This window comes from Manis pentadactyla, chromosome 7 (assembly GCF_030020395.1).
Source record: "Manis pentadactyla isolate mManPen7 chromosome 7, mManPen7.hap1, whole genome shotgun sequence".
NCBI lineage: Eukaryota > Metazoa > Chordata > Mammalia > Pholidota > Manidae > Manis > Manis pentadactyla.
In genome coordinates this window covers 29,690,638-29,707,891 of record NC_080025.1, presented here as the reverse complement: position 1 = coordinate 29,707,891, position 17,254 = coordinate 29,690,638, and positions in this window count along the sequence as shown.

Genomic DNA, 17,254 nt, shown 5'->3' with positions numbered 1-17,254 from the left:
AGGCCCAGACCCTCCAAACTGGCCTCGTGGTGGTCAGGACTGGGAGCAGTGCGCTTCTCTCTGCTCCGGGAATAAGTCTTACCTCTTCTATCAAGATGCATGGACAAAGGAAAAAGATTACAAATTGCTTTTTAGTTGATTACTTAGGTATCCGCTTTTTTGAGAAAGAAGTTTCAGCAATTTTATGTTGCTTTTATTTCCGTACCTTGCCGAAATGATAATCCATCCTCATATTTACAAAATGCCTTTATTTACTATATTTGAAATTTACAATAATCCTATGGGACATGGACAAAGTTAGTATGATTAAGTCCATTTTATATTGATAAGGAAACTGAGGTTTAGAGAAACTAAATGACTCGCCCACGAGCAGGCAATGAGAGGCCAGCACCTGAACTAGCTTCCATGTCTGTTAATAGTCTTGAACTACCACTGAGAAAGACACAAGTAAACTGGAATTGACCGTGCCACGCTAAGACCCTCTGACTTTTAGAAAAACTCATTTTATGTGGAGCCAGGGTTTTAAAATGACTTAATTCTTCTACTTATTATTTTCTGAATGGTAGGAAGTGAAGTCTCATTCAATAACTATGTTGAGTTCATATCTTGATTGACAATTCGCCTTCTAATACTGACCCATCACATGCATTCCTGATATGTCATCTGAGAATTGACTTTTAAAAAATATTCAATATAGCATTAATATGGAACACTCATTTAAATTTCAGTATAAAATTAGAGGTGCCAAAAAACTTCAACAAAGATCCTGGCGCTGTTGCAGTTGTAGCTGCATTCATCCCACTGGTTCCTGGACTTGCCATTGGAATAAAGAAGGAGATATCTAAGCTGGCCTGTGCATACAGTAAAACAACAAATTTGACTGGATCTACACTGTCGGAACTCAACCAAGAATTAGGAGAAGTGCAAGTTGCAGTGCTCCAAAATCGTGTGACTGTAGACTATCTATTGTTAAAAGAACATATGGGATGTGAACACTTCCCAGGAATGTGTTGTTTTAATTTGTCTGATTTTTCTCAAACTATTCAAATTCAGTTAGACAATATCCACCATATTATTGATAAGTTTTCACAAATGCCTAGGGTACCTAACTGGTTTTCTTGGTTTCACTGGATATGGCTGGTAATTGTAGGTCTGCTTTTGTTACGTATCTGTATTCCTATTCTGTTAATGTGTGTATGCAATTTAATTAGTAGTTTGTTAAAACCTCTACATGCTTATGTTACTCTACAAGAAGTTATGTCAAAGAAATAATCAATCTTCCCATGCTTTCTTCCATCTGCTACTTCTATAGCTTTTCTTCTTCCTTCCAAATTACAACCCTTTAGTAGAATTCGCGCCTCATATCGGAAATTACCGAGTATCATAATTCTTCCAAGTGGTAAAGATACCTCAAGACAAATGCTGGGCATAGAAGCCACAGGGCATAAATCTGCAAAGAAGTAAAAAGCTAACCTTTTCAAAGAATATTGTTCTCTCTCACTTACCAACTTTACATTTCCCGGTATGGCCCCAGAAGATGGCTGGTTAGCCAGAGACGGGTAAGATTCCTCAAGGGAGGAACAACCTAAGACAGGCACAGTCGCAGGGGGGCCATCAGGTGAGAAATTGGGGATCGACAGAGGTGAGGCTTAGAACCTCATCCCCCCTGTTCTAAGAGAAATCTTCTGCATCTGTGGATGTTTTGTTGCCCTTGTCTAGCTTGGATTAATACTTAGTCTATAGGCACAGACCTGATCATCTACATTTGCCCTCTTACAGCACTAAATTATGTTTTCTACCTTTATCTTGCATCTACCTACCACTTCAGCATTTTAGTAAAAAAAAAAAAAAATACGGGAGAAATGTGGGATTCACATATAAATCAAGTATAAAAATCAAATGGATAATCATATCTGTCTCGATTGTTCATAGTTTATGATGCGTGATCAAAACCGAAAGTTTCTGTGATATGACTGCCCTTGTACTGTTCACCATGTAAGAACTTATTCACTATGTAAGAACTTGTTCACCATGTAAGAACTTGTTCATTATGCTTCAGAAGATTGGAGACTGTTGAGAATTAGGCTTGGGGTTGATTAATGATTGTGCATTGAGTCCCCTATACAGAATTTTATTGTTGTTAACAACCATTTGACCAATAAATATGAGAGATGCCCTCTCAAAAAAAAAAAATTAGAGGTGCCTTCTCTGGGAAAACAAATCAGCCTTTAGATATGGTAAAATCATACTTAGGACTGTAGTAAACTTTCTAAAAATGCACATTTCAGGAGAAAATTATGACTCTCCAAATAATTTCTGAAAGAACTTTCACAGTACCTAGATCTGTGACATTTTTGCATTAGGCCAACTTTCCCAAAGGCTTAAAGAAAATTAGAGCACTTTCAATTAAAGTAAATACAGCAAATTATTGAGAAGTCACTCAACTTTTATCAAATTCTCTCCTCAAGCTTTAAAAGCAGAACAGTGTAGTGTTTTGGTTGCTTGGCCTACACTTCTCAACAATTTGTAATATTTACTCCCTATCTGAAATTGAAAGGTACCCTAGGACTGAAGAGTAGACATGAGTTACATACAAGGTAAGACATGAAAATACAGCGACTGTTTATGGACAAATGGGTTCTCACATTTTCGTAACCACACAAAATATAATGGGAAGAAGATAAATTTCCTGGAGCAGAAGTCTAAGATTAAATAATTCTACCCATTCACTGTGCATTGGGAAAAAAAGAAAAAAAGTAGAGGGCACATGCACCATACCCATTACCCATTTTTGTACTCAGTCTTGTTAAGAAGTCAATACTTCAAAATTCTTTCCCCAGTTTTTATGCCACTGCTTAAATTCTTTAATCTAGAAATAATAGAATGAACTCATTTAGCAACAAAACCTATGAACTTCAATACTGGGTACTTCTTGAATGCAAAAACCTTGAATTCTATATTATGATATTGAAAATGACCTTAAAAAGTTACCAAGTTATTATAAATTCTGTTATTTTGTGTCAATGTTTAGCATTAAATGTTTTAAGCAACTTTCCAGTATTAATTATGATGCACAGGTGAAACATATTCTATTATGGTAATTATGATAATCTATCAGAAAAATAAAGTTGGAGAAACAAAATTGGGAAACAAAGCACACTGGGCATAACAAAGCTCCTTTCCTTTGACCACCAGTAATAGAACAGCCATTAGGTAGCATTTAAGAGTTTAATTTCAAGCTCTTAAGCAAAATCTTATCTGGGTAAGATACCATTATTCTTGTCATCATCATTTGCCAGCTGTTATTCAACAGCAGCCATGCTTGCAAAGCTTGTTTGGGCATGAATAGTGTCTCCGCATTTGTGGCTGAATGGTCTGTGCATGTCTGCATGGGTTTCTGTGCGTACGAACTCAGGGTGACATGTTCATGTGGTATATGGAGAGCAGTGTGCACACCTGAATGTATATGCATCATGCATGAACAAGTTATAAAAATGAGCTTAGCCTTGACTTTCCTTTTTGCATCCCTCATAGTTCCTAGCAGATTGTCATTTTGAAATTCAAAATAGAGATGTAGACATAATGCTTGTGGATGTTTCTCCAGACAGTGATCTCTGTTTCCAGAGTTAACATTCATCATCAACCGTTTATAAGACTGCATCTCTAAGTGGTCAGAGAGGTCTGGCTCTGTACCTGCAGCCTTTGGAACGGTGGCCTGTGGTCTTGTTTCCCACCCCTGAAGGAGAGCTTCCCCTTTCACATCTCTGTTAGCTTGTGAAAACCGTGTGAAGCCTCACTCATTTCCTAAACACAAACACATGCCAAACCTGTCTCTGATCTTCATACGGTAGGATCCCAAACAGAGGAACTGACTGGGACAGTTCCTGTTCCATTGATGTTGTGCCATCTTTTTGTGGCCTTCCGGATCATCCTGAAAATGAATAAGATGAGGAGCCCACTGAAGAAGCTCACACAGGGAAAAGAATAAATGCTGCTTGGATCTTAGGTGTGCAGCGCATTTTCACAAGGTCTTCCCTATTACCACTCTGTGTCTTGGTTTGAGATATCAGGAGGCAGAATTGTCAGCCTTCTAAGATGTCATCAGCACATGGTAACAATTTCAAATATAGAATTCAGTCTATTACTGAGTCCTAACACCAGGGGGATAACAATGAGCAATTCCAGGATGAGAGTCACGAACCACCACGGTGCTCACTCATAGGATGCAAATGAGTGAGCAGAGGGAGAACTCCGGCATCCTCACTGGGTCTTTAGAAGATGAGAATTCTAGAGCCGACTCTACTACTGACTTTCTCCATGACCTTGAGGAAATTACAACCTTCGTAACTAAGCTGGCTTGGCCGTCTATTTGGTTTGGGCAACCAATTCCAGAACAACTCTTTTTGAGGTAAATGACATCCAGCCATCTATGTGCCAAAGAGCTGGTTCTTCACCTGAGTGGGTACCACATTCTTAGTAATCTTAGGAGGACGTATGAAGGAAGTACTTCGAAATATTTGTTTATCCCTCAATGAGAAAGGCATGGCCACTTGATATATGACAAAGGAGGCAAGAGTAGACAGAGGGGAAAGACAGTTTCTTCAACGAACGGTGTCAGGAACACTGGAGAGCTATATGCAAAGGAATGGGACTGAATCTCTGCCTTACACCACACCCAGAAGGAAACTTGAAATGGATTAAAGGCCTGAAATCATCATACTCCTGAAAGAAAACATAGGCAGTAAATTCTTGAACAACACCATTGATAATTTTTTTCTGGATCTGACTCCCCACACAAAGGAAACAAAAGCAAACATGGACAAGGTGAGGCTGTATCAAACTGAAAAGCTTCAGCTCTCCATTTCTGAATGGGAAAACACATTTGCAAATGATACATATGATAAGGGCCTAATAACCAAAACATAAAAAGAACTCAGAAAACTCAATACCAAAAAAAAAATCTGATTTTGAAAAAAGGCAGAGGAAACGAATAGATATTTTCCCAAAGAAGAAATATAGATGGCCAACAGACACATGAAAAGATGCTCAACATCACTAATCCTCAGGGAAATGCACATCAAATCCACAGTGAGATACCACCTCACACCAGTTAGAATGGCCACCATCCAAAGACAAGAAATAACAAATGTTGGTAAGGATGTGGAGAAAAGTTGGTGGGAATGTAAAATGGTGCAGCCACTATGGAAAACAATATGAAGTTACCTCAAAAAACTAAACATAGAAATACCATACTACCTGGCAATTCCACTTCTGGGTATTTACCCAAAGAAAACAAAATCATTAATTTGAAAGATATATAAGGAGGGGCGGAAGATGGCGGTGTGAGTAGAGCAGCGGAAATCTCCTCCCAAAACCACATATATCTATGAAAATATAACAAAGACAACCCTTCCTAGAATAAAGACCAGAGGACACAGGACAATATCCAGACCACATCCGCACCTGAGAGAAACCAGCACCTTGTGAAGGGGGTAAGATACAAGCCCCGGCCCGGCGGGAGCCGAGCGCCCATCCCCCCAACTCCCGGCGGGAGAAGAATAGGCAGAGCGGGAGGGAGACGGAGCCCAGGACTGCCGAACACCCAGCCCCAGCCATCCGGGCAAGAGTGCAGACACAGTACATGCCCAGGGGTCCCTGGATGCTAGGGAAACAGGGCAGCAAGAACAGTGAGTGGGCACCGGAGGCTGGGTGCCAGAGGACATAAGAAAAGCGAGCGACCATATATATATATATTTTTTGGTGTTTTGTTTTGGCGAGCGCTTTTAGGAAGTCTTAAAGGGATAGGGCCCCCAACACTAGGGAAACAGGGCAGCGAGAACAGTGAGTGGGCACCGGTGGCCTGGCGCCGGAGGACACCAGAAAAACACGCAACCGTTTTTTTTTTTCTTTTCTATTTTGTTCTGGCGAGCGCTTTTTGGAAGTCTTAAAGGGATAGGGCCCCCAATACTAGGGAAACAGGACAGCTAGATCGGTGAACAGATGCCTGAGGCTGCTGCCAGAGAATAAAGAAAAACGAGCGGCCACTTTTTTTTCTTAATTAAAAAACAATTTTTTTTTAATTTTAAATTTTTTTTTTGTGTGGTCATTGTTTTGTTTTGGTGGGTGCTTTTTGGAAGTCTTAAAGGGAAGGGCGGGACACTTAATCCAGAGGTAGGGAATCTGGGGATCTCTGGGCACCCTAACCCCTGGGCTGCAGGGAGCAGGAAGGCCCCTTACGGAGATAAATAGACTCCAGGACGCTCCCCCTCCAATGCTACTCCACCAATTTGGAGCAGAGGCCCGAGCCAGGTCACACCCACAGCAACAGCGGAGATAAACTCCATAGCAGCCCGGCAGGAAGCAGAAACCCTGTCTGCGCACAGCTGCCCAGCACAAGCCACTAGAGGTCGCTGTTCTCCCAGGAGAGGAGGGCCACAAACCAACAAGAAAGGAAGTTCTTCCAGCCGTCACTCGTCCCAGCTCTGCAAACTATTCCTATCACCATGAAAAGGCAAAGCTACAGGCAGACAAAGACCACAGAGACAACACCAGAGAAGGAGACAGACCTAACCAGTCTTCCTGACAAAGAAGTCAAAATAAGAATCATAAACATGCTGACAGAGATGCAGAGAAATACGCAAGAGAAATGGGATGAAGTCCGGAGGGAGATCACAGATGCCAGAAAGGAGATCGCAGAAATGAAACAAACTCTGGAAGGGTTTATAAGCAGAATGGATAGGATGCAAGAGGCCATTGATGGAATTGAAACCAGAGAACAGGAACGCATAGAAGCTCACATAGAGAGAGACAAAAGGATCTCCAGGAATGAAACAATGTTAAGAGAACGGTGTGACCAATCCAAAAGGAACAATATCCGTATTATAGGGGTTCCAGAAGAAGAAGAGAGAGGAAAAGAGATGGAAAGTATCTTAGAAGAAATAATTGCTGAAAACTTCCCCAAACTGGGGGAAGAAATAATCAGACAGACCACGGAAATACAGAGAACCCCCAACAGAAAGGATCCAAGGAGGACAACACCAAGACACATAATAATTAAAATGGCAAAGATCAAGGACAAGGAAAGAGTTTTAAAGGCAGCTAGAGAGAAAAAGGTCACCTATAAAGGAAAACCCATCAGGCTAACATCAGACTTCTCAACAGAAACCCTACAGGGCTGAAGAGAATGGCATGATATATTTAATACAATGAAACAGAAGGGCCATGAACCAAGGATACTGTATCCAGCACGACTTTCATTCATATATGACGGTGGGATTAAACAATTCCCAGACAAACAAAAGCTGAGGGAATTTGCTTTCCACAAACCACCTCTACAGAACATCTTACAGGGACTACTCTAGATGGGAGCACTCCTAGAAAGAGCACAGCACAAAACACCCAACATATGAAGAATCGAGGAGGAGGAATAAGAAGGGAGAGAAGAAAAGAATCTCCAGACAATGTATATAACAGCTCAATAAGCGAGCTAAGTTCAGCAGTAAGATACTAAAGAGGCTAACCTTAACCTTTGGTAACCACAAATTTAAAGCCTGCAATGGCAATAAGTACATATCTTTCAATAGTCACCCTGAATGTTAATGGGCTGAATGCAGCAATCAAAAGACATAGAGTAATAGAATGGATTAAAAAGCAAGACCTATCTATATGCTGCTTACAAGAAACTCACCTCAAACCCAAAGACATGTACAGACTAAAAGTCAAGGGATTGAAAAACATATTTCAAGCAAACAACAGCGAGAAGAAAGCAGGGTTTGCAGTACTAATATCAGACAAAATAGACTTCAAAACAAAGAAAGTAACAAGAGATAAAGAAGGACACTACATAATGATAAAGGGTTCAGTCCAACAAGAGGATATAAACCATTCTAAATATATATGCACCCAACACAGGAGCACCAGCATATGTGAAACAAATACTAACAGAACTAAAGGGGGAAATAGACTGCAATGCATTCATTCTAGGAGACTTCAACACACCACTCACCCCAAAGGATAGATCCACTGGGCAGAAAATAAGTAAGGACACGGAAGCACTGAACAAAACAGTAGAGCAGATGGACCTAATAGACATCTATAGAACTCTACATCCAAAAGCAACAGGATATACATTCTTCTAAAGTGCACATGGAACATTCTCCAGAATAGACCACATACTAGGCCACAAAAAGAGCCTCAGAAAATTCCAAAAGATTGAAATCCTACCAACCAACTTTTCAGACCACAAAGGCATAAAACTAGAAATAAACTGTACAAAGAAAGCAAAGAATCTCACAAACTCATGGAGGATTAACAACATGCTCCTAAATAATCAATGGATCAATGACCAAATCAAACTGGAGATCCAGCAATATATGGAAACAAATGACAACAACAACACTAAGCCCCAACTTCTGTGGGACACAGCAAAAGCAGTCTTAAGAGGAAAGTATATAGCAATCCAAGCATATTTAAAAAAGGAAGAACAATCCCAAATGAATGATCTAAAGTCACAATTACTGAAATTGGAAAAAGAAGAACAAATGAGGCCTAAGGTCAGCAGAAGGAGGGACATAATAGAGATCAGAGAAGAAATAAATAAAATTGAGAAGAATAAAACAATAGCAAAAATCAATGAAACCAAGAGTTAGTTCTTCGAGAAAATAAATAAGCCTCTAGCCAGACTTATTAAGAGGAAAAGAGAGTCAACACAAATCAACAGTAACAAAAACGAGAAAGGAAAAATCATGACGGACCCCAAAGAAATACAAAGAATTATTAGAGAATACTATGAAAACCTACATGCCTACAAGCTGGGAAACCTAGGAGAAATGGACAACTTCCTAGAAAAATACAACCGTCCACGATTGACCGAGAAAGAAACAAAAAATCTAAACAGACCAATTACCAGCAACGAAATTGAAGCGGTAATCAAAAAACTACCAAAGAACAAAACCCCCGGGCCAGATGGATTTACCTCGGAATTTTATCAGACCTACAGGGAAGACATAATACCCATTCTCCTTAGAGTTTTCCAAAAAATGGAGGAGGAGGGGATACTCCCAAACTCATTCTATGAAGCTAACATCACCCTAATACCAAAACCAGGCAAACACCCCACCAAAAAAGAAAACTACAGACCAATATCCCTGATGAACGTAGATGCAAAAATACTCAACAAAATATTAGCAAACCGAATTCAAAAATACATCAAAAGGATCATACACCATGACCAAGTGGGATTCATCCCAGGGATGCAAGGATGGTACAACATTCGAAAGTCCATCAACATCATCCACCACATCAACAAAAGGAAAGACAAAAACCACATGATCATCTCCATAGATGCTGAAAAAGCATTTGACAAAGATCAACATCCATTCATGATAAAAACTCTCAGCAAAATGGGAATAGAGGGCAAGTACCTCAACATAATAAAGGCCATCTAGGATAAACCCACAGTCAACATTATATTGAACAGTGAGAAGCTGAAAGCATTTCCTCTGAGATCGGGAAATTGACAGGGATGCCCGCTCTCTCCACTGTTATTTAAAATGGTACTGGAGGTCCTAGCCACGGCAATCAGACAAATCAAAGAAATACAAGGAATCCAGATTGATAAACAAGAAGTTAAACTGTCACTATTTGCAGATGACATGATACTGTACATAAAAAACCCTAAAGACTCCACCCCAAAACTACTAGAACTGATATCGGAATACAGCAAAGTTGCAGGATACAAAATCAACACACAGAAATCTGTGGCTTTCCTATACACTAACAATGAACCAACAGAAAGAGAAATCAGGAAAACAACTCCATTCACAATTGCATCAAAAAAAATAAAATACCTAGGAATAAACCTAACCAAGGAAGTGAAAGATTTATACTCTGAAAACTACAAGTCACTCTTAAGAGAAATTAAAGGGGACACTAACAGATGGAAACGCATCCCATGCTCATGGCTAGGAAGAATTAATATCATCAAAATGGCCATCCTGCCCAAAGCAATATACAGATTTGATGCAATCCCTATGAAACTACCAGCAACATTCTTCAATGAACTGGAACAAATAATTCAAAAATTCATATGGAAGCACCAAAGACCCCGAATAGCCAAAGCAATCCTGAGAAAGAAGAGTAAAGTAGGGGGGATCTCACTCCCCAACTTCAAGCTCTACTATAAAGCCATAGTAATCAAGACAATTTGGTACTGGCACAAGAGCAGAGCCACAGACCAATGGAACAGACTAGAGAATCCAGACATTAACCCAGACATATATGGTCAATTAATATTTGATAAAGGAGCCATGGACATACAATGGGGAAATGACAGTCTCTTCAACAGGAGGTGCTGGCAAAACTGGACAGCTACATGTAGAAGAATGAAACTGGACCATTGTCTAACCCCATATACAAAAGTAAACTCAAAATGGATCAAATACCTGAATGTAAGCCATGAAACCATTAAACTCTTGGAAGAAAACATAGGCAAAAACATCTTAGACATAAACATGAGTGACCTCTTCTTGAACATACCTCCCCGGGCAAGGAAAACAACAGCAAAAATGAATAAGTGGGACTATATTAAGCTGAAAAACTTCTGTACAGCAAAAGACACCATCAATACAACAAGAAGGATCCCTACAGTATGGGAGAATATATTTGAGAATGACACATCCGATAAAGGCTTGACATCTAGAATATATAAGGAGCTCTCACGCCTCAACAAACAAAAAACAAATAACCCAATTAAAAAATGGGCAGAGGAACTGAACAGACAGTTCTCCAAAAAAGAAATACAGATGGCCAACAGACACATGAAAAGATGCTCCACATCGCTAATTATCAGAGAAATGCAAATTAAAACTACAATGAGGTATCACCTCACACCAGTAAGGATGGCTGCCATCCAAAAGACAAACAACAACAATTGTTGGCGAGGCTGTGGAGAAAGGGGAACCCTCCTACACTGCTGGTGGGAATGTAAGTTAGTTCAACCATTGTGGAAAGCAGTATGGAGGTACATCAAAATGCTCAAAACAGACTTACCATTTGACCCAGGAATTCCACTCCTAGGAATTTACCCTAAGAACGCAGCAATCAAGTTTGAGAAAGACAGATGCACCCCTATGTTTATTGCAGCACTATTTACAATAGCCAAGAATTGGAAGCAACCTAAATGTCCATCAATAGATGAATGGATAAAGAAGATGTGGTACATATACACAATGGAATACTACTCAGCCATAAGAAAAGGGCAAATCCAATCATTTGCAGCAACATGGATGGAACTGGAGGGTATTATGCTCAGTGAAACAAGCTAAGCGGAGAAAGAGAAATACCAAATGATTTCACTTACCTGTGGAATATAAGAACAAAGGAAAAACTGAAGGAACAAAACAGCAGCAGAATCACAGAACTCAAGAATGGACTAACAGGTACCAAAGGGAAAGGGACTGGGGAGGATGGGTTGGTAGGGAGGGATCAGGGTGGGAGAAGTAGGGGTGTATTAAGATTAACATTCATGGGGGGGTAGGAGAAAAGGGAGGGCTGTACAACACAGAGAAGGCAAGTAGTGATTCTACAACATTTTGCTATGCTGATGGACAGTGACTGTAAAGGGGTTTATAGGGGAGACCTGGTATAGGGGAGAGCCTAGTAAACATAATATTCGTCATGTAAGTGTAGATTAGTGATACCAAAAACAAAGCAAAAAAAAAAAAAAGGGCAGTTCCTGTGTGGTAACCTCCAATGAGTTCTACACAATGGTATAAAGGGCATATAAAAGTGTAGGCAAAGGGTCTGTTTGTGTTTATACAGAGGATCAAAGCCTAATTGGGCTACCCCAAAAATGTACTAAGATACGATATGAAAGAGAACTTCCAACATCAGCACTCTCTGGAAGACTCATGCCAGAAGATGATCATCAAAAAACCCCAACAAAGATCCACGCACTGCTACAGCTGTAGATGCACTCATCCCACCAGTTCCTGGACTTGCCATGGGAATGAGGAAGGAGATATCTAAGCTGGCCTGTGCATACAGTAAAACAACAAATTTGACTGGATCTATACTGTTGGAACTCAACCAAGAATTTGGAGAAGTGCAAATTGTAGCGCTCCAAAGTCTTACAACTACAGACTATTTACTGTTAAAAGAACATATGGCATGTGAACAGTCCCCAGGAATGGGTTGTTTTAATTTGTCTGATTTCTCTCAGACTGTTCAAGTTCAGTTGGACAATATCCACCATATCATAGATGGGTTTTCACAAATGCCTGGGGTGTCTAGCTGGTTTTCTTGGTTTCACTGAAGATGGCTGGTAATTACAGGTATGCTTTGGTTATGTAACTATACTCCTATTATGTTAATGTGTGTGCGCATTTTAAGTAGTAGCTTAAAACCTATACATGCTGAAGTTACTCTACAAGAAGATATGTCAAAGAAATAATCAATCTTCCCATGTTTTCTTCCGCCTGCTACTTCTATAGCTTTTCTTCTTCCTTCCTAATTACAACCCTTAAATAGAATTCGTGCCTCATATCAAATTTACCGAGTGTCATAATTCTTCCAAGTGGTGGAGTTGCCTCAGGACAAATGCTGGGCATGGAGGCCACAGGGCATAAATATGCAAAGAAGTAGAAAGCTAACCTTTTCGAGCAATAAGGCTTCCCTCTCACTTACCAACTTCACATTTCCCTGTATGGCCCCGGAGGATGACTGGTTGGCCAGAGATGGGTGGGATTCCTCGGGGGAGGAACAACCTGGGACGGGCGCTGTCGCAGGGGGGTCATCAGGTGAGAAATTGGGGATCAACAGAGGTGAGGCTTAGAACCTCACCCCCCCTGTTCTGAGAGAAATCTTCTGCATACGTGGATGTTTTATTGCCCTGGTCTAGCTTGGATCAACACATAGTCTACAGGCACACACCTGATCGTCTACATTTGCTCTCTTGCAACACTGAACTATGTTTTCTACCTTTATCTTGTATCTACCTACCACTTCAGCATTTTATTAAAAATAATAATAATAAAGAGAGAGGTGTGGTTTCCACATATAAATCAAGTATAAAAACCAAATGAGTATTCATATTTGAACTGACTGTTTAGAGTTCATAGTGCATGAGCAGAGCCAAGGGTTTCTGTGATGACTGCCCTTGTACTGTTCACTATGTAACTTATTCATTATGTAAGAATTTGTTCTCCATGTGGGAACTTGTTTGTTATGCCTCAGAAGATTGGAGACTGACAAAAATTAGGCTTGGGGTGGATTAATGATTGTGCATTGAGCATTGACTCCCCTTTACAGAATTTTGTTGTCGTTGACAACCACATGATCAATAAATATGAGAGATGCCCTCACAAAAAAAAAAAAAAAAAAAAAAAAGGACAGACTTCCAATGGTAAAATAAATAAGTAACCAGGATGTAATGTATAGCATAAGGAATATAGTCAAGATATTGTAACAGCTTGGTAGGGTGATAGCTGGAACCTAGAATTATGTATATAAATGTTCTACCACTGTGTTGTACACTTGAAACTAATGTAATGTAATACTGTGCGTCAACTACCCTTCAATAAAAAATAATTATTAAAAAAACAAACAAACTACATGATAGCTTAGGAATATAGCTTTGGTCAAATTCATTATTTTAATTAGAAGATTTAGAAGTTTCCATACAATAAAAATGTTCTTTTCTGGTGACCTATCTTCCTGGTCTCTGTTATTTCAAGCAGGCCCTTGCTGACCTCTCTAATGGCAGTAAGCAAATGATACGCTCAGTGATAAATATTTGATATGGAATATAAACTTTCAGTTTCTTCTTATGATGGATAGTAATGCTCCTGTGGTTTTATTGTTTAGCAAATTCCAAATAAAGAAAATGAAACTATTCCAAAAGTGGAAGTCATTTCTCATTGCCTCGTTTGTGGTCATTGGCTATGGCCACCTCCGTAATAAATAGATGTTCTGAAACTGCTCAGAGGCTGAGAGGACCACAGGAGAGGACTGGAAGATGGCATGTGATAAGGCATCTCTTATGGAAGATCCTTGGAAGATTTTTAAAGAATACAAAATCGATGAAGGTATGGGATTCGCTCTGCCAAATCCACTGGTAAGAGAGGGAACCAAAATATGGGCAAAAACATTTTCTTGACCATTATTTACCTGGGCAAATTAACTTCTGTTGAACAGATTTGGTTCAGTAATTTCTGTTTGAAGAAGACTGAAGCAGGATAAAGTGGAGCCAAAATTGGAGCAGAGCTTTGATAGGTCACTTAATTTTCTTGAAATTTTCTGTCTAAAAAGGGAGCCTTTGACATACTCCTTACTTATTTAACACAGATACAGGAAGCAATGAGAAAAGGAAACTATAGGAGTATTCTGGCTTAATACAATTTTCATTTTCAGAAGGCATTTTGAAAAAAAAAACAACGTAAGAAATGATCCATGCATTAGAGGAACCCCCTTTCTTGGCTGATACACCTTAAATTGTATGAAGTATATGTTCCTACTTGAATTAGGGTTTGAGATGACACATTAGGCAATTTTGTGTTGTATTAATATTGCTTGTTGTTAATTAAGCATAAGATTCAAGTGAGACTCTCAGCTACCATTTTTTTCTTTTGTTACAAGTTTTTCCTACAGAGTGCGAGACATGTAGAGTAAATGTTTACCCTAAATCCTACATTTCCCTACATTGTCTTCCAAAGAATACCATGAAAACCATCTAACCTTCAATTTTAATTATCAAACATTCATATGGTGTTTTCAAGCAACTTACAATATTAACTTATTGTATCTTTACTACCATCCTAAAAGATATGTATGGTATTAACCTCATTTTCCTGATGAGACACGTAAGCTGTGCAGCATTCAAGTGATTTTCTGAACTCACACAGCTAAAAATGGCAGAGAGGATATGAGCTTAACTAGTCTGGCTCCAGAGGGCATGATCTTTAAAACCAGTATGCTATGCTGCCTCTCTGAAGAGAAGAGATCACAAGACATACCCACTCCCCACTCAGGCTTAATAAAGTGCACGAGATTTCAGGAGGGGGTTTCTAGGAGCCAAATTAACATGTTGTGACAATCCTATATACCAGAGTGTCTCTCTAATTATTTGTGGATTAGAGTCCACACTCCAGAGGAGTACCTTTAAGTTCAGCAAATTTATTTTAAATCAGGAACTACAACCTAACTGTACTTAGAAATACCATCCTTGTGTAATACCTTGTGTAAGACAGGCAAATCTAAAGCAATTTCTTCCTCCCCATCTACTTTTCCTCTTCTAATACTAAGTTAAGAAAAGGAATTAAATGCTGTAATTGTATTGCTAAAAGCACCTGGTTTGTTTTATATTTGCAAGTTAGTTATTATTCAGACTTGCTCAGGCTCTGTATAAGCACACTGAGTTGCCAGAATTGGGTGGTTTTGATGTACTTATCAGATGTTCAAGAAAAAATATTTTCCAGAAACTAGAAACCTTCTATCAAGTCTATTCCTTTTGTTTTCTTTGTCCAGGTTCAGTTCTCTTAGACACTGAAACAGTCGTTGTAATCATGCAGACTTCTAGAACAGATTTCAAGGCCTAATGCAAAGCACCCAAACAAAAGCAAAACAACTTTTCCTGAGCTACTTAAAAAAAAAAATACTGCTACTTGAAATGCTTAGGGAATTAGATTCAGTGTCCTGAAACAAGAAAAAAAATGGGGGCCTACTTTTATTTCTTCATGGAAGATCTTGACTAGATATTATGAGCTCAAAAGTGTCCATTCTGTCTTTTATAACTGGTCAACTTTCTATTCCACAGGAAAGTAATGTGTCTTCTTATCCCATATAGGTGCCCAAATGCTTCCTCTAACCTGGCAGAAAGTTGACTGGCCCTCTGTTATTCTTCACTAACTCATATCCTACCATTTAGGCACCCTCTGAACCCAAAATATATTATTGATTGAATTTTATATTTGTTCAAAGTTCTGTCAGATAGGATACTAATCATGACATGTAACAACAAAAAAAGGTATTCATTATTTTGGGGAAAATAGCAACAACCCCAAATTTGGGTGTGCTACATAGTGAAACACATAACAAAATAAATATATAGTGGTTAACTTGAAACACCAGCGCACAGCATTTGAGTGGCTAGGAAGAAAAATTCGGAGCACACAAGAAAGGTGACTGACTAGTGAATATACTTCCTGGATGTTTCATTGCTAAAAATCTGCCCTAACAGTTTTAGACTGTCCAGTTATCTGCATCCCCTCAACATGTTTGAATTTTATGCTTTATTTATTTGTCTTCTTGTTTTATAACTTACCTCTCATATTAACTTTGTTTTGAAGCTTAAAACTTCACCCATGTTGGTTTGAGTTCTCTTGATTTGCACCTCATTCCCATCATTCAATATTAATGACCCAAGGTGTGTCTGGAATGAAGCTTAATGAAGGAGGCTTGGAGAAAGGGCATATGGGGGTTTTTCAGGGATTTGAATTTCATTTCAGGTTGTTACCTAGGTCTTTCGTGTTTATGTTTTCCTTTGGGGTGAGATTATAAATATGTTAAGATCCAGGGAGGCACTTCTATTTGGATTCCATTTGCACTTACTAGGCAAAAATAAGCCTATAGTACCAACCCAGGAGGTAATTGCCATGTATACGTGTACATCATCTCCTACCTGTCTAGTACTACACCAGGTCCTGTAAGAAACAGAGAATTTAAAGCATGATAAAATCCTTGCCATTGGGTAGTGAGATACAAAAAGGGCATTGATTTTTTGCAAGTTGGAAGCATTTTTTATTAAATCATGATAAACTATACAAAGCAGGTTATGTAAACTGAGCCTTGCTTTTCTTATTTAGGATATGGAGATAACCATCAGCTTTTTAGGTCCTTATAATAGTTAAAATGAGAAATTATTGAGGAAAGAGTCTAGTCTACTACTGACATCTAATCAATGTCATTTTTCTTCCATTCCAAAAAAATTAAAATCTAGCCAAGGAGGAACAAAAAAGCAGATAACAATTGAAAGGGCAAACTCCCAGATTCTATTTCAGCCAATTGGGACCTGGATCCTACCTCAGCCAATCGGGACCCGGATCCTATTTCACCCAATCGGAGCTTGGTCTCTCTTCTCTCCAGTCAGCAAGGAGCTCACCCACCACCCTTAGACCCTGCCAATTGACCAGAGCCACGACGTATCACCCCATCAACTACCCCTAGATCCAGCCAATCAGCCAGAGCCACGACCATCACC